The 19990-nt window shown below is 40.8% G+C and overlaps 1 pseudogene across 1 annotated transcript in view; it reads right to left on the bottom strand.

Moving 5' to 3' along the window:
• Positions 1-19990, bottom strand: part of LOC306878022 (threonylcarbamoyladenosine tRNA methylthiotransferase-like) — a 224272-nt pseudogene that overhangs the window by 96990 nt on the left and 107292 nt on the right. The window contains exon 6 of the transcript in view: positions 6098-6246. The product of the transcript in view is annotated as a threonylcarbamoyladenosine tRNA methylthiotransferase-like (transcript). The remainder of the gene's footprint in view (positions 1-6097; positions 6247-19990) is intronic.

Genomic DNA, 19990 nt, shown 5'->3' with positions numbered 1-19990 from the left:
GAACTGATCCAGTCATTACAGCTCTGTGTCTTAGAAGAGTTTCGCCTCTGGCTGACGATGCTTACACACTCATTATTCATGCAAATAAAGCAGTACAGGAAGGAGGATGGAGAAACTGAACAATAAACCACCTCCATCTCAGACGTGTGCCGTTTTCTTATAACAAGCTTGAAACATATGAGTGTTTGCTTTATTTTCAGATACCAAATATTTGTTTAGTGTTTCTGTGTAAATGACTCTGTTAGCCCCCCGTCATGAGCACAGACACATTAAAGTATCAGCCAAAGCTATATTTCAAGTCATGCAATGTGTTTGCTCGAGAAACAGACTGAAATGAAACGTATTCCCTGAAAGTCTGTTGCAGCTCTCAAATCTCATTCACACGCCACAGGACCGATCATGATGAAGCAAGTTTAAGCATGAGAAAGTGTGGATGAAATACACGGCATACTCTTTATCCAAAGCACCATATTCACAATCCATAAGAACCATACATAGCATGTCATGAAGCTTCTGTGTCCTTACTGGGGCACGATAAGCAGCAGTCACTGTAAAACGTCTGCTTTTGTGTTCAACAGAAGATACTTCCTATACAAACTGAATTAACAGCCATAAACAGGTACATTTGTGTTTATGAAGTTCAAACAAATAACTGTGGATGACAGAGAGAAACTGCACTTTACTGAACACTTCTTCAGCGTTCAGGTCAGGACCTTTGGCCTGCTGGAATAGAGTTGAACAGATAACTCACTTTCTGAAGCGGCTCTCCCTTTGCATTGTACAGGATAATTAATCCATTAAAACATTGTTCGTTCATCGAGGAAACGCGTGTCCTGGAGGAGCTACAGGACTCTATTGAACACACTCAGCGCTAAGCGGTCGATGATCGACGGCTGCCGGTCTGTTCCTGCTTCCCATTTGCAAGGGTAAAAGCTTTTCTATAAACGGCAGGTTTCATCCGTCTCAGCGGTGCGTATGGATTTCTGCCTGCGGCACAGAGGAGAGCTGAAGGGCGGTCGATGGGTGAAGAAACACGCGTCTCCATTAGGTCACATGGATCTGAGATCTGGAACATCTGCGTGACATCATGATGGGTTTTCCTTTGCCTTGCGTTCCTACTGATATTACAGCCCATTAATAAACCTCTGCTCATGCTTTACTGTGACAATTCTCCGCATCTAATAACAGAACAGTGATTAAATCTCTGAAAGAATATAAATGGAAGTCTGGGAATGATGTGACGTGATCAAAACCTGAAACAAATAAATACTCTACCGTCTAAAAAACCCATTTCATGTATATTTAGCTTTTATATCAAAAGTTGTTTAAGATAATGAGAAATTGCACCACGTGTTTCCAAATGTAGAGAATAATAATTAGGACTGCAGTATTCTTTTATCATATAAAACTACAATTATTATTTTATTTTATTTTAATAATTATATAAAAACTAAATTATTAGAAATATGTGTATTCATGTTGGTTTCGAATGGAAAGTATTATGAATTACAGTATTAACCAATAAATACTACAATTTCTCACACAACACTGTACAAGCTGTAAAAATACAATACAATTAAATATCACTGGACTTATTGACCTTGATGTAATTCCTGGTGTCGTTTCTTGTTTCACCGCATGGTTTTGCAGTTTCTCAAATAAGCTTTGTTTAATGACCGAGCTGATTCTGCAATCAGATAATATGAGGGCTAAATACATTTCTATCAATGCATATATTGCAATAATAACAGTCATTCTCTAAATATGAATGTGTCAGTAAAATGCAACTCAGTTCATTTCACAACAAAGCAACTGGACAAATCTAATTCCAGCAATAAACGGCTCAAAACATGTGACTGTTCCCATAACAAATTGTGAAAGCTGACAAGTGGAAGACAGCTCTCCCACAGGATCAGGGAGGAGAGTCTGACAGGTGATGTGTGACTGAGAGAGCCAATTACGCTAAGAGAACACCGGTCGGATCTGTGATTAAAGACCCGAGTCTCCAGAGAGACGCGCCACCTCTTCTGTTCACACCTGCAGGAATAAGAGCAGGAGCTGCAGACGGACCAACAAAGCACAGCGAACACAAACCGCTTCAGAATCATCAGCATCATCTACAGAATTCATGTGTCTCATCGCTACCATCAGACAAACAGCCGCTCATTCACAAACAGACTGAAGAAGTCTCATCAACTGTCCATGCAATGGTACATTAAGCCCCTAATGGACAGCGAGTCTCTGGCGGTTCATTAATATGAAAATGGCCCATGTTTGGGATGAAATTAGCGACCACTCCAAATACAAATGGTGGTGAGTCTCCAGAGCCTGAGCTATAATTGACTGAACTGTGAATGTTCACACATCGCTCTCTCTAGATTCAAGGCCGTTCAGCCAGCGAGAGGCTTGTTCAATTCCCTCACACCTTCCTTTCATTTCTCTATTTTGCATTATGGTTTAATTAGCCACAGTTTAGTCAAGCATAACTATCACTTTTGCTCATGACTGGGGTTACTGATCTGAACACATGCTGATGCATCAGGCACCACAGACATGAATCATTCCTCAAATTATGTGTTTTGAGGAGACGTTTACTTAACTAAGACTTGGGGGGGGGGGAACAGTGTAGCCCTAGAAACCACCCAGAACATCATAGCAAGCTAAAGATAATCTTCTTCATATATTGATGTACAAAAGTCTGAAATACTTCTATTTTTCCACCATAAATTATATTATCAGCATAACAATTTGAATTAAAAGTTTAATTGAAAATGAAGGTGAACGTCTAGAGCTAAACCTGATGATCATGTTCTCATTGTGACCCGAGAAGATCCACAGAACATGAATCCACAGAACATGTGGAGGTATATTATTCTATATTATATTATATTATATTATATTTTATGGCATTAGCTGGTGATGCACAGAAATGATAGCAACCAAAAATATTTTTGGAGGGCCTAAAACAGTAGCGTTTCTCCCATGGCACATTTTGACTTTATTGTGCACATAATATGGATAAACTATAACAGGTAAAAATGTCAGCTGTGTGACACTAATGCTGGAGTAACAATGGTATTGTTTATTTAATTCTTTCGGGTGGCCTGAACTGATCATATCGTCCTCTTTACCACTAGTTAAAGAACCAAATAAACTTTAATGAACATCAGAAGAAACACAACAACTTACTGAAATGAATCATGACCCATGCAATCAATCAGTGTTTGATCCTGCATTTCATTTTAGACCAGACCTGATTTCTGTTTTCCTTCACTGTACAGTAAACAGCCCTGAAAGGCAGAATTAATGAGAACTGTTCAAAAAAAGAGGGTGAACGAAGGAAAGCAAAACTGTTTAAACACAAGGTCATCAGGCTTATCATCTGGGGCGTTTGTTCCTTCTTCTAGTCATCAAGGTGCGGGGAGGGATGGTTTTCATGAGGAGTAGCAGCACCCGGAGCAGACCGCAGTGCTTCATTAGCTGACCGTCACGGCCGGACCTCCGCGCTAATCAGCGGCCGTCAGTCGAGGGTGCTTCACCTGAGAGAGAGCACTACAGCAGATCACAGCTAAGCACTCTCGTGTCGCTCTCAGAAACGTTTGCCATAATGAGGTGTCTTCCCGTGACCCGCTGGATTGAAGCAGCAATGAATTAAATGGATGCTGGCCACCAATTTAAAGGCTCTACAAAGGAAAAATTTAAAAAATCACGAATGGATGCTACTGGCCTAGAGGTCAAGGCTCGGATGGTGATCAGGTATACAGGTGGAGCAGTGATGACAGAAAGCTTGTATCTCAGTTTAAAGATATGATTTGAGAGCCTGTCTTTGGATTTCAGCAGCCCCAGAGCTCTTATAGTATTCATGTATGGTTACAGCGGGTCAGATTTTATGACTGCATAATGAAGGCGATACACTCTGGCTTTGGAAAAGCTACATTTTCAGGCCGCCAAGTTTTGCTTACTGAAATAAGATGACATCAAAGAGAGATTTGTGTAAGCAGCAGCACATTCAAGTGAAAGTTGAACCTCCAGCTCATCTGCATTTAAACTGGGCTCTGCCACACACTCGCTCCGTTGATCAGACTGAATGCAACGGGGAAAACTCTCCTAATCTGCAGTGATTACACATGATCTGATCATTCGTAACTTATGAAGAGGCCAGCGTTCATCATTGCTTTATTCTCATTAGTGTTCACTAAGACATGCATCACTCCAAAACTCTGAACACAAGCACTATATGAATATATTTGTGTATCTGCACACCTGTCTAAAGGACATTTTCTCTGCGCATAAGAGCACAATTAATAGCGCTCGAGAATCATTTTCTTCTGAAAGAGTCAATTTTGTAGGTGAGACAGGAGGGTCTCATTCTCTCTCACACTACGCAGATCGGTCCTCTCCTGTCTGACAGGTGCTTCTGCCATTTCAAACGCTGAACAGAGGCTCCATAAATCACACATCTGCTCTGCTAAACACCTCTAATGCTGCTAAATGACTCCTCAGAAAGAGTGTCAGACAGCCACTGCCGCAACCTCCCAAATCACAGTCATTTACCAGCGCTGCGAAAGCTCTCCACTCGCAAAAAACACTTAAGAGCCAGTAAATGGAGGGATCTGTTAAAGTCAGGGGGATGTGTTCTGATAAGAAGAGGAAACTTCTACTGTTAGTGCGTCTTAAACCCCCCTGTGATGGTTTAGAAAATGGAAGCATGAGCTGGTGAGTTTTAAGACGACGTGTGATTTCAGCCCATCTGTCTATATTCGACGTGATCTCTTGAGACGCCACTACTATATCCATCACCGGTGAAAACCATTTTACCTCATTCTTATAGAGCGTCTGACGCAACACGAGTACCTTCCACGTACCTTACCTCCCGTTACAGAGATGCACGCTGAGCGAACACTACACTCTCACCTGCTCGTGAAGCAGAAGTCAATAGAGATGGGCAATCTCTTGAAGAAAGAAGCACAGCAGTGATCGTGAACTCGTGCTCCGCTGCTTCCCGTAAGACAAATAGACGCATCAAAGCAACGGCATGCAATTAAAAATACTTGCTGAGCATGTGGAAATGAAATAAGGACAAATAGTCCAATGATGGAAATCAAATTAGCACATAAAAAGAAATAACCGTCCTCTAGCACGTATACAAGCACACCTACATTTCTAATTAGCATTTAATTGTTATTTCTTTTCATTTAGGTGGAAAAAAATCATCACTTTTTAATTTGAATGTAACAGAGCATAAACGTAACCTATACATCGGGGGACAAAATTACAACCTCAATTAACCCTCTGCAAATTAAAACTGCTTCTCCCAGCACTTCTCGCAGCCGTCTGAGGGATTACGAGTGTCCTCGGCATCTGGGGCTCAGAGGGGGAACGCACGGCATTCTGGGTATTGTTCTAGAATGATGGGATTGAATGAGTCGCCGCTACGGTGTGTGCTAGAAATCAACCTTAATGATACAAGAGACACTTTAGGCCTGCTCACACAAACAAGAGAACAACAATCTATCTACATTAAAACTACTTAGATGCCTTAATAGTTTAACATTTATTAGTGAATAAAGTGAGTTCACCTAATTGAATGAATGTAGCACACACAAAGTGAAAATCACAAAGTGAAAGCCAAACACTGCAGTTTGAAAGTGCCAGACAGAGCATTTGTGCCTCAGAGGTGTACTGGTACACAAATTTGTATTGAAGTTTTAGTATGGGTTCTCCAATTATAATTAAGCATTTACTGCAGCTTGCCCTCCTGCCAGATGTGTGCTGCTTAATGCATTTGAGACAAGTTTTCCTCACTGCATAACGTATATCTTACTTTTTATCCAGTTTTAGCAATATTTCTTTCCCCCAGTAAAAAATAAAAACAAAGCAAACAAAAAAAAGCTGCTTTATTTTTGTTTGTTTTTTCCACTTGCCATACTGACACTATACTGAAACGTGACTTCAAAACCAAAGTAGTGCGTGAACCATATTTTTTGCATGACACTACACCCCTAGTGTATAACAGTAAGGTTTCATGTGCTGTAAGTTGTTAACAGTGATGTGCACTATGCGTAGTCAGGCGGTTTGTGTGAGGAAGAGGACGCACCTCCAGATGTTCCAGGATGTACGGTGGGTTGGTCATGCCCAAGCGCAGCATCGCTCCTTCACCAGCTCCCAGAGACGGCAGGTCTGTGCCGATGTCCCTGCCGTACGCACCCGTGTCCTCGCTGGTCATTCAGATCTCACAGACACCCTCTGCAAGACAAGACCAGTCATGTTTATCAAGCAAAGATATGCAATACAGAGAATTAAATGCCAGCAGTTACTTGTATTGAATGGAAAATGGCTTAGGATTTGAAACAAAAGCTCTAAAGCAACCATAGTTTCTAAACAGATAGAACAGGATTCTGTATGTTTCTGTAATACAGACCCTGACCTGTAAGTGTAGTAAGTAGCTCACTAGATTTATGCACAGTGCTTGACACTGGACTGTTCTTCAGAGAACTATAATGAATGGCACGTGTCGTTCAGTCCACAAATGGGAACCAGTTCAGGCAAAAGTCTGAGATAAACTCTACAGCTGCAGATACAGTATCTCAGCCTCCATGTGTACTCCAGAGCGGCAAATAATGAAAGCTGCCTCATCGCGTGATCAATCTTCCACGCTTCATAATGGCAACTTTGACCGAGCATCACCACACGGTTGGGAAACACTCAAGGTTTGGCCCATCATTTCATCCCAAATCGAACCTGAGCAGCTCTGCTGGATGCTGCTTAACATGCAGAGACATGATTAGCAAATCCATAATGAGATTTAAACGGGAAAGAGAGCCTGTGTCCATGCTTATAACTGAAGTCAGTGTTACGTCTAGTTCAAGGCCATTAGCGGCAGCTCTGACCGGTGTCCTTCTGCTTGCATTATTCATACAGTGCCAGCAAAGGGGAAGAGAATGTTAATGCTTCCTGAACATCAGCTGATCATTATAAAGCCGTTGTCTCTCAGCGTCATTCAGCAGCTAATAGACGATTCAGCATCGCTCCATTTAATTACAGCCGACCAAATGAAATGGCAGTCTGGACCAAAAATGACTGAAATGAGTATGTGTCTGTGGATCTCGCTAAATCTGACAGGACACGGTTGACTGTGATGGACAGAGCAAATGTAAGATATCTCAGACATCAGACTCAACAGATGGTGGTCTTCAGAGTCTGCCTAACCCTACTAGAGTGTTCACTGATCAGTGAACACCGCTCCAAACACTACTGAAATGGACTCACCTGGTTTTCATTTGAGCAGCATCAGATTGGGCAGCTTTGCCTACAGTGAAATGTCGTTGTATATTGATGGAGCCACGTCCCATCTCTAAATTGAACGCATCCTGGACAATAGCAGAGAACATGACCCAACTAGTCACCTAACACACAATACCTGCGCACCAGCTCATGTTTATTGTCTCATTCACAGGGGTCATTATGACGGCGAAGCGAATGTGCAATAACACAGTCGTGAATCTCAGTCATTGGTGACTACTTTAGCTGGGTCGGGTCATGGCACCATGGGACAATGTAATCATGCAACCTCACAAAACATAGTCAATTAACCCATGTGACACAGCGGGTCGGCTGGCATTAGGCATGCGGTGAAAACAGGATGAGCACACACCTCCCCAGCGACTTTCCATTACCTGAACCCTGGTTTAAGCCTGGATATGTGACATGTGCTGATGTCATCCGCATACGGGCCGCTACTTTTTCCAGCAATAAAGAAGGGGAATGTGAGCGAGGGATGGAAACGGGGTGGTGTGGAAAGAGCGTTCCTCACCCAGGCAGGAGCAAGTGCGGGAGGATGTGTGTCATTTCCGGAAACAGCTGCCTTGCCTTTCCTGTGCTGAAGCACTCAATTCAACCCTCTCTGTTCGTCCAGCTGTGGGAATCCAGGTTCAGCGAGCTGACCAGACACTCACAGGGCCGGGGTGCATCCTTGTATCCCCCAGCATCACTGTGCTACAGCTCCTGCTAACCCACGGTTTGTTATCTTAACCTGGTTTCATAAGACAGCAAAAGCTCTGTGAGGATGCTGCGTTTTGAAGAACACGTCAGAGAGGATCAGATGAACTCACTGGGAGGGTCATTAAACTGCACTGTTACGATACACTTAGCGCTTTAATAAATATTTCCAGTGAAAATAAAGCTAAATTGTTAATTAGCTTTCACACAGACTTGTTTAAAGCTGAGCATCGCCTGTGACTACTTAATATCATGTAATGTTCTTAAAGTGATGTTGTGCAAACAGAGGGTAGTGTTTTATTTCAATAAGGTCAGAGTCTGATCCCATCGGCCCTGAACACTCAGTCCCACCGTAACCAAAAACCAAGTCCCGCTGACCCATTTACTGCTGTCCAGACTGGACGTTTGTAATGAGTGGTGTTTGCCATGACAAACCTCCCCATCATTAGTGCTTTAGTTAACCAGTGTTTCTTAACCCTGTTCCTGGAGACACACCAACACTGCACATTTTCAAACTCTTCCTAATCAATCACAACTGATTCACGCATCAGCTAACAGAGACTCTGAAACGGATGGGTCAGATAAGAGAGACATCCAAAATGTGTTTTTTAGTAATAATAAAAACATGGGCAAACATCCTCCTAGGAGCAGGAGGAGGAGTGAGAGGAGAGTGTGATCTAGACCAGACTCGATGGGCTGCAGGGTCCAGTTCTGTGACACGCTGGTGGTCTTTCCTCCTGCAGCAATGATTATCATGCTAAGACAGCGGGGTGGAGAGACGCTTATGTGTCTTGTCTGAATATTTACAGCAATAATGAGCTGTATTTATTTATTTTTTATTTATCTTTTATTTTTCCAGGAAGGTCCCATTGAGATTAAAAGACCAGGGAGTCCTGGCCAAGATGATAGTACAAAATGTTTCACATGAATTTAAAAAAGTAACACACACAACGCACAAAACAAAATATATAAATTATATACAAGCAAAGAAAAACAATAATCATAAATCAACAGCTTAATTAAAACAGCAACAAGGTTCATTACACGCTGCAGTAAATTAAAAATATTCAAAAGGAGGAATTGCTTCTAATGGAATATTAATCTGAAAATCATTCCTAAACCAAGTATAATAGTAAGAGAGAGCTGATTTTCCATGTTGTGAACGCACCCCAGGTACTTTTAATTTAATCCCAATTGAAGATTTGGTTAAATAGTTCTTTCTACGCAAGCATAAAAGACTAGGAATATATTTTGAAGCATACCCCGTGCAATGCCTTTACAATAAACAACAAAGGTGATTTCCTTCTTTGATATAAGGACCAACCTACATTGTTGTACAAGCAAACAGTGGTGAGTATGTGAGCAAGCATTAGTTCGCAACGCAGAATGATAAACACCATCCAGCCTTTTTAGTAAATATAAGGAAGCATGCATGTAAATACTATCATCATAATCTAAAATGGTTAAAAACATAGTCTGTATAATACACTTTCTAGCTACAAAGGAAAAGCATTTTTTTGGCCAAAACAAAAAACCCAATCTTGGTTAAAGTTTTTTCACCAAGCAATCAATATGAACATCAAATTCCAACTTCTCGTCAAGCCATATTCGATGTGTAAGCCATCAATTGTAAAAATAGACGGTGCCGTGGTCATAGAACGTCTATGTGTAAAAACAATGTATTAAGTTTTATTTGCATTTAAAACTAATTTCAGTTCTAATAAAATTAGATGTAAAGTATAAAAAGAGTTCTGAAAGATTTTAATAGCTGTGGCAGATCATCTCTTTCTTACTCGCTGCTGTTTTAACATAATCCGCCCCAGTGTTGCTTTTCTCAATCTGCATGATAAACATCCGCTGACCGCAGGCCAGACTCTGTACATCTGTATTCACGCACAGATTAGTCACAGGCACGTTTTCCACCATCGACAACACATTTACAACGGCTCTTATCTGATCCAGCGGGTCTGTAATTATCAGTGATGGTGCAGAGGACAAGTTAAGAGAGATGCGGAAGCGAACTGGACGAACATTCACTGTTCACACTCCTGAAGCTGCTAATGACAGTCGTCCATTCAAACACACACACACAGAAACACTTCTGAGAGCACACTGTGCCACAACACAAAGATCCCACCGGAAAACCTGAGCTGTTTATAGACTCCAATGCAACTTCAGTTTTAGTCTATTAATCTAGTAATTACTTGAAATGAATATCATATGTTTTCAAAAGTACCCAAGCAGTGGCCGGAGTCTCACCGGAGTGTAATCACTCCAGTGTCATATTACATGATAAATTATATTCAAAAAAATATGCCGGGAATAAGGCTGAGAAACACTGGTCTAGACTGAGAAGAAACGAGATGCGCGGCCGACTCTCAAGAACTCAGTTTAGGTTGGTTGAGGAACTGACTCTAAGAACACACAATGACTGTCATATCTTTAGCACAGCAGCGATGAGACCACTGAATCACAGGGAAGCATGTGTCTTTTGTAAGACGATGGTACGCTGTACTGAGGTGACATTACTGTACTGCTCGCACACACATCAGGGACCACATTACACACTGCAACACCTGGACAGACCAGGGACTTATGTGAGGATCCTGTTTGTGGACTTCAGCTCGGCCTTTAACACTATCATTCCAGACATCCTCCTGCCCAAACCAACTCAGCTTTCCGTGCCCACCTCCGTCTGTCAGTGGATCAACAGCATCCTGACAGACAGGCATCAGCTAGTGAGGCTGGGAAAATACACATCCGGCACCTGCACCATCAGCACTGGAGCTCCTCAGGGCTGTGTTCTCTCCCCACTGCTCTTCTCCCTCTACACCAACGACTGCACATCTAAACACCCCTCTGTCAAGCTCCTGAAGTTTGCAGACAACACCACACTGATCGGCCTCATTCAGGACGTGACGAGTCTGCTTACAGACAGGAGGTTAAGGAGCTGGCTGTCTAGTGCAGTCTTAACAACCTGAGCAACAGAACGACCAGACACACAAACAGTTTCTTCCCTCAGGCAATCCATCTCATGAACACTTGAACTCCTAACAATAAACATGAAACACACAACACTATCATACTTTTTTAATGTTTATTTTACACACATACTTATTACATTTAAAATTTGCACCTAACATACCTGTACATACCGAAATGTCTATTTTGTATATTGTGTTTGTGCTATTTGGCACATTGTACATTTTTGTATACATGTACATTATTTTATTTAAATTTTTAATTTAAATTTTTTATTATCTGTGTCCTGTCCTGTTGCTGTCATTCTGTCGCACTGTGGAGCTACTGTCACTAAAACAAATTCCTCGTATGTGCAAACATACCTGGCAATAAAGCTCATTCTGATTCTGATTCTGATAACTGCAGCAGATAAACCACCATCAGCATCTCATGTTTCTACACATCTCTGAGCTCAGATACCATCGCAACAAACCCCAAGACGCCCCACAAGGAAGTACAATTCCATTTACTCTGTTACAAGCCAACTCATTAGCAAAGAAATTCACTCTGGCCCTGTAATTTGCATAAAAATTAGCTGTGATAATTGGAATAGAATTTTTAAAAAATCTGGGCATGAATGTGTGACGCTGAAGCACATGTCCTTCAGCGTGTTTTTATTTCTTCTTATTAGATGAAAGATCTTATTAGTCACTGATGGGATTTAATAGTGCAGCTGACGGGCAAGAAAGAACTTCATAATTGTTACAACAATAATCTGTTCAAGGGATACTTCACCCAAAAATCAACACTGTTATTCACTCCTCATTCATGTCATTCCAAACGTGAGCCCCTTACTTTTTTCAGTGAAATACAACAGATGATTTTTGAGAACACTGAGGTCCAAACAACAAAGAAACCCACTGATTTTCTTTTTTTTTTCTTTGTTTCTGCGATTCAAAGAAGTTCACACAGATTTGGGGTTAAACTGATGTGCCATGTTGGTTATTTAAAAAGGCTTCAAATGTTTCTCATCCGATCAGGAATCTCAGAACTATTTATTAACATGCAGTATAAAAAGATGAGCCATGATGAGTCAATTACAGGAAAACTAGGACTAATAACAAGAGTCAATCAGAGCAGCTTACGGTCTGTGCGTGCTGAGGATTCATGATGTCCGAGCTCAGAAACCAGCTCTAATGTGTTGATTCATCCCTGACCTTTAGCTCTTAAACACCTCTGACCCATTCATCCTCGCTGCATCTCTGCCATACATCCAGTGAAGAGGACCGTTTCAAAACACGATCCAATGATCCTGTCTGGAAGAGATTTTACTAACAAGCTACCTGAACAATAAGCTCAGAACCCACCAATCCTGATATGCATTAGCGTCATGCTCACATTTTAAACAAAGGCTTTGGTTTCTAGCTGTTTTCTGTGCCCGTTCGCCGTGACTGAAGGCGTGAATTGCCGGGTCGCTGTTGTCGTACGTGTCACAGCACATAACTCTGGGATATTTAATTCCCTCAATTTCCTCTGTAATTTGCCATCACACAGTAGAGCAGGAAATTTAATTGTAAATCATTCTCAGAATGGCCGGTATTTCATGTGTCCAAGAGCATCTGAATGACAATTCATAGATTTCGGACAGGCGTGACATTTAAGGAAATAAAATACAGACATTACTTGGTTTGAACAACAACAGCCTCTTATTCAGGAAGACATTAAATGGACTGTCAGAGTTTGAAGTATCTGTTCAGTTCATCAAGCTCAAAATGAAAAATCAACCTGGAGACGCATGAAATCAGTGATGTGACTGTTAGCTTTAGGATACGAGCTGAAGAGATATATATATATATATATATATATGTATATGTGTGTGCAACGCTGCTACTGTTAGACAATATTATTATTACAGCCTTCATCTGCAGAACCTCAAAGGGAGGGTAAAAAATTAAATAAAATAAAATAAAATAAAGCAAGCATTCAGTAGAAACAATAATTTTGATTCTATCGCTCACAACTGTGGAGTTATTAGTGAAAATGTAACGTTGGTTACTATTACAGTGCCATATTAGACTAATCATATTAGAGTATATATTAAAGCTGCAGTCCGTAACTTTTTTGGGTTAAAAATGATCTGAAATCAATATTTGAGCAAGTACATAACCAGACAGTGTTCAAAACGATTGCCTTACTTTAGCCCGATTCACAACGGTTAGCTTATAATAATGTTTTTGTGGGAAATTCGAGCATGGCACTGCGTCATTACGTCACGTCTGTAAATATAAAGAAGTTGTCCTGGCTAGAAGGCTATCTCATGTGAGGATTCTGCAGGTGGCGGATCATTTATAGCCTTTTCTCACAGCAGCTAGAATAATTAAACTTATCATTTTGATGGCGGATTGTGATCCAGAAAGGATTGTGTGTTTATGAAACACATGTGAATGAAATTAAATTATATTCCAGTTTTAAATGTGCTTCTGATTGCAGATAGCCTGGGATTACACAATATTTGTATTTTAAAGAAAACCAGTTCGAAGGGAGCACAGTTTGCTTTTTGGGTTAAAATAATTTCTTAACATGAAATTTGAATGGTATGACAATTAGATTAGACTGTACAGAAATTGAAATCTACACGCTAATACACACTATACCCATAGTCACGCAATGCTGATGTTTTAACTTGAGAATAAAGTATAACAATAATAATAATTTGCATGGTTTGATGTGATATGACCTAACCGATCATTAGATTTAATCACCATTGGTAGCGCAATTTATTGTAATGCTTTTTTCCTCAGTTGGTCTGAACAAACGTGGCAGACTTGTTACTTACTTGTTCATATGGCAATATACGGTGAAAATTATTATTTGGGTCATATATTCCAAGACATAGGCTAGAATCTGTGATTTCTGAGTACAGTATCCACACCGGTGCGGTGACTGACAGCCACACATTCACCTCAAAACATTAGATTCATCCGTGCTGGAGTCGTGCTGGAACACCGGATCACAACCCCACACACGGAAGATAATCTCGCACAGAGCTGCAATTCCAGGTTTTCAAACAGAGATGGCGACAAAGCGGTAAAAATTACGCACTGCAGCTTTAAGATATCCAAAATCGATTCATAACACTTTTCAACTTCACTAATCATACAGTTATGGCATTATTAGGGATTTTGCTTTATCAGGGATCAGCTGTTTATAGGTGCAGTTTCGACATGACTTGCCTCCGGTGTATGAACGCCTAAATATCCAAACACTGCATGTGACACAGACTGATATTTCTGCTCTAAATTCTTCCTTTATTCAAATCTGGTGCAGTTACTGGATTAAGGTCTGTCTGAACATCTCTGCCTCTCTCCAGAAGCACACAAGGGTTTGAGGGTATATGCATCTGGTGTCTCAAGCTCTTCACATCAGAAGTTCAGCGCCTGAAAAAAATGGACTCACAGAAGCCTGGCCTCTTCCAAAAGAGGTGAGAAATAAAAACCTAATAGGATTTCTCCCCGGCTTTGACAGAAAGAGAGAGAAAGATAATAACTGAGCCTCTTGGTTCAGCTGCTGCATGCAAAGCATTGTGGGAGAGATCGGGGGGTAAATTAGCTGCACCCTTGACTATTCATTACCTGGAGCCAGTTCTTTACTGAGCGGCGAATCGGATGGCGGCACAAAGCAGCAGCTGCTGAGTCCTGGGCTGGACAATGGGGCCTATTAGTGGGCTTTAAATGGAGGAGACGAGCCCCCTCCACAAATCCTGCTGCGACTGAATGCGATGACCACAACGTACCAAAGCGTTAATGTGCAGCTACATTCACAAAAGAGTTATCAAAAGTGAAAAACACAGAGTAAAACAGAAACAAATAAACCACCTTAAAGGGGTCATCGGATGCGAAATTGACTTTACAAGTTGTTTGAACATAAATGTGTGTTGGAAGTGTGTATACACATCCATCCTATAATGATAAAAATCCACCCAGTGTTTTTTTTTTTTAAATCCCTATTTTTAAATCCCCTTTCTCAAATCAGGCTTTTCTGAGATTCCTGTCAGAATGATGTAGTTCTGTACAGACCCCCCCCAACGATAGTTGATTGACAAGACCGTTTTACCTTAGATTAAGCGATTGAAGTGTTTAGATGTTGGATGTAATAATGAATAAAGCAGTCATCTCCAATCTACATAAACTCATCTATATTCGCGAATCATTCGTGATCCAGCTTTATCTACAGAATAAGTGAGTATAAGGGTTTTTATGAATCTTTGCAAATCACCTTTCCTAATAATATGCTAGTTAGCCAGTTTTGCGGCTGAAATTTAGTATTCTCCATAGATATATATACCTAGAGGCCTCATTATCGACTGTTTCTATGGGCCGCGATACGTAAGCCATCACAGAGCTGATATTGACAGGTTTAAATAGTCGTTTTTTTTACACTACCATTGAAAACATTTTAACCAAAGTATGCTATAGACTATTAATTAAAACCTTAAAGAATCATATCAACTTGTGTAAAATGGGCATCCGATGACCCCTTTAAGTCAGCAAACATTACACAGTGTTCTGGGGGTTCGTTTATAGACGTGTTTCTCGGGTTCCTCATTCAATATGCATACTGGGACTTTTCAGCTGTTTTTTTTTGGTCCAGCAGGTGAAACTGCATCTAAATATTTAATACAGTACCAACACACCTCCTCAACATCACACATGATCTGAGGAATCACTCATGTCTGGAGCACAACTGCTTTAATAATAAGTGCTAGATCAGTATGAGAGCTATATGATTTAAGCAGTTGAATGCATCATCCACAGTAACACATGCTGCATAAAACAAAAGGAAACACCTGCAGTGATGTGAGAGAAAATGATCAAAACATGACGTGAGATCAGTTCCTCAGCAAATGTTCCTCTGAATCTCTTCGTTAAAAAGATGTTAAGAATAAGACCTCGAGTGAAGTGACTTCGAGAGGATTCAGAAAAAATGAACGTCTGATGCCCAGGAACAAATTACTCAAGTTCTTCCATGGAACGTCTCTGTCAAACTCACTAACACCACAGGCTCCAGCACAAATACAGCATCCATAATTATTCAGGCTTCTGGCCGGGACGCTTGGGCTACGTCTGACCTTCTGAGGGACTCTCATCCCCTCTGGCCCGTTTGTCTCTCGCTCGATTTTCTGCCCACAGACGGAGAAAGGAAGAGTTTCAGGGCAAATGTCAACAACACCAGCAGAGAGAAGCTCAGACCGAAGGAAAAAGAGAAAGAGCGAGAGGTTTGAAGGGACAGAAGCAAAGAGGATGAATGAAGCCATCTGTGTGATTATCCAGAGAAAAAAAGCAGACACATGTTTTAGGCCCCATTTTGTTGACAGTCAATAAAAAATCAATCACAATCAAGCAGATCTGCATTTATGGTTAATTCAATTCAGTTTTATTTATACAGCACTAAATCATAAATATTATTTCATAGCACTGTTAATACCCAACTCAAAACACAACATTTCAACTGTTAATATATGTAGGTGTACCAAACATATACTACCAAAAGAAATACCGTCTGACCCATTTAAAAACATTTAACAATCTTTCAGTCTGGGTATCACACTAATGTGTTGTTAAAGTGTGTTAAATGGTGAAGGCTATGCTAGAGATACACCAACAGCCTCATCATGTTGATCCTCTGACTGGAGGGATCTGGAGAGAGGAGCAGGTGTAGTGGACATGACAGTGCTGTGTTCTCCTGGAGCCTGTGGTGACCTGCAGTATTCCTCTCTCAGATGCTGGGAGAAGCAAACACAAGTTTAGATCACATTCACTGCTGACCATGCTTTTCCACTTGGCCTCCATCACATCTGTTAAGTTACACACCACCGCGGCGTTTGAAGCAGATGCATTAGTGAAGTCCAGTCTCTTCAGCTGCACTAACGCACAGAGGCCCGGAAGATACCGTCCTATTTCTTGTTAGGAAACCTGTGGACTCCATGTCCTGACAGGCTGGAGTTTGTGCAACCTCCACAAACACAATAATTTACCATGACAATGATAAATTGAAATAAAAATAACTACCGAAAACACACTGACTCGCGCGCGCTCAAAGCAGAGTGCAGCACACGACTCCCTTATGTGACGTAATATGACGCGATGTTGAAAAAAAAAAAGTTTTTTGAGAACTGTCCAGGAAAGCCTCACTGTTTTATCTAAATTTGTGCCCTCGTGTCTTGTAAAACATTTTCAAATCCTGCATTAACGGTTCATGTGGTATTTTCATACAAGGTAATATATTCATTTAAAAAAAAAATTTAACCTGCAATATGCACTTTAAGGACAAGCCATTCTCTTCAAGAGCGTCGCCCATCATTCCAATTACCAGTGTCATTTCTCACAGGCAATTAATGCTAATTCTCATTAGACCTGTGAGCTGAGAAAACCACAACTGAGTTCCAGAAAGAGCTTTCTAGAGCTCCTCATACAAACAATTCAATCATGCACCGTGACTCAAATTAATCCACTCTGTTGTAGGTGGAAAACTCCTTCAAACTTCCTTCCTGTTGAGCAAGTAGAAATCGCAAGTACAACAATAAAGTAATTTGCTATATGTGGCACACGGAGAATTCACGGACAGGCTCTAATGCAGCTCTATGACCAGCACTGATGAGTTCTGAGCTTTAAGCAGTATCACAAATGTCTCTTAAGAAGGCTAATTGTTTGGTTTGTGTGAAGTTGCTGTGACTAATGATAAGTGGACCTTGATTACAGTGCCCTGACTAGTTTCCGTTTCAGGCACATTTAATAACCTGTCACATATAAATGCCCAGGGCTTGGAGATGATGGCTGTTGCTCGCCTGGGAAAGCTGTGCATTACACAACATGCATCCCACGCATGGAAACCAAACACGCAAACCTTGAAGGCCAAGCTGCGTTCACTTGCGGGACATGATTTCTGGAGTTCAGATCATCTCAAATTTGCAACTATAAATGACGTAATGCTAATTACCACTCAGAGTTTAAATGCTGTAATTAAAAAAGCTAATTTAGAACAACAACTGTTGTTTGCCGATATGCTCTGCCCTGGCAGCTTTTAGAGCCTGTCTATAGCTGGACATACTGTTTTTCCATGCAATTCTAAAAACTTCTAAGTTCGTTTTTCTCCATTTGCGCTCAAGATTACGAGTTTCTTTCTTGAGAGAATGGGTATAACTGTTGTACCATGGCGCAGTACGTTTTTCTCTAACCTTTTTCAGTTTGAGGGGGGCAACAGCTTCTAATGTATTAGAGAAGATAGTAACCATGTTGCTAGTCATTTGGTCTAGTTCATGTGTATTTATGGGTACACAGAGCAGTTGAGATAAATCAGGCAGGTTATTTGTGAATCTGTCTTTGGTGGCTGAAACAATAGTTCTGCCCGGACGATAACGCGGAGCCATATAATTAATATCAGTAATACGCAGCATGCACGATACAAGGAAATGATCAGTAACATCGTCACTTTGAGGTACGATATCTATATCGGTAAGATCAATTCCATGCGATATAATTAAATCTAGTGTATGATTAAAATGATGAGTGGGCCGGTGACGTTTTGCTTGACTCCAAAAGAGTTTATTAGGTCAGTAAACGCAAGTCCTAATGCATCATTTGTATTATCAACGTTAAGGTTAAAATCTCCGACAATTAGCACTTTATCATTGACCAACAGATCTGAGAGGAAATCTGCAAATTATTTTCGGAAATCTGTATATGGCCCTGGCGGTCTATACACAGTAGCCAGAGCAAGAGATAGGAGAGATTTCTTTTGCATATCTAACAATGTAACATTAAGCAGAAGTATTTCAAATGAGTTAAACCTCCTGTATCCTGTTTTCTGAGTAACATTGAGAATATCACTATATATTGTTGCCCCACCGCCGCCACGACCAGTCTGACGGGGCTCATGTTTATAACAGTAGCTTGGTGGAGTAGACTCATTTAGACCAAAATATTCATTTGGTTTCAGCCAGGTTTCAGTCAGGCAGAGTACATCAAAATTACTATCTGTGATCATTTAATTTACAATAACTGCTTTGGGTGCGAGTGATCTAATGTTTAGGAGCCCAAGCTTTAAAAAATGTTTTTTGTTCATTTATTTTGCGTTTTTCTGGTTTAATCACAATCAGATTTTTTCTAGATCCTGCATTAAATTTATATTTTGACCTCGCTATTCGGGGAACAGACACAGTCTGTATAGATTGGACAACGCAAGTACTTCTATCTTTTAAGTGGGTAGAACAAAAGCCATCATAGCAGTTATTTGAGAATTGGCTTACTAGTCAGATGGAGATGTTGTCTGACAGGAGTTACGCTCCGACTCTGCTGGGGTCCACTGTATGAAGAATTTTTGGGTATAATGTGTCACAGTTTACTTTATTTTGCTATCCTCACTTACATAAATGAACTATAGTGTCCTGCACCCAATAGTAACAATTAAAAAAATTATATCTGTTGTCTGAATAAATTTTGGTTTGACTGTAGGTGATACTTTTCCTTCAAACCCTTCACTGTATATTCAGGAATCCAAACTAACTGCAAATGTGCCACAGACAGGTTGTTCCTGCAAGGTCACTCACTATACACTAATGCACTGTGTGTGAGTCTCTCCAAAAGATCTTTAATGATTAATGTGGCTAAGCAACCACATTAGCATCATTTACACCAATTGTTTTTTTTTTTTTTTTTTTTAAGAAGTTCAACCATTCAATCAGCCAAGCCTATGATGATATCAAGATGGCGCCGCACATGGCAGCCATTATGCTTGGCTCTCCAGTTGTTTTAGGGTTTTGTCTGACACGATCAGTTTCACCAAGGAAGAACTACAGAACATTCGGCAGAACACTCCACAAAATCTCCAACCAGTTTTCGATTATTCGGATGTTTTGCTGAACATAGTAGTCGGCGGAGCTGCAGCACTGTTTAGACGCTACAGGACGCACAGATGGGGGAAGCGAGCCGGCGCGCTTGTGAAGCTCAGACAGTGGATTTCAAATGCCATTGCC

The sequence above is a fragment of the Barbus barbus genome, assembly GCF_936440315.1.
Source record: "Barbus barbus genome assembly, chromosome: 12".
Lineage (NCBI taxonomy): Eukaryota > Metazoa > Chordata > Actinopteri > Cypriniformes > Cyprinidae > Barbus > Barbus barbus.
The sequence above is the reverse complement of the archived record's forward strand: the minus strand, read 5'-3'. Positions and strand labels throughout refer to the sequence as shown.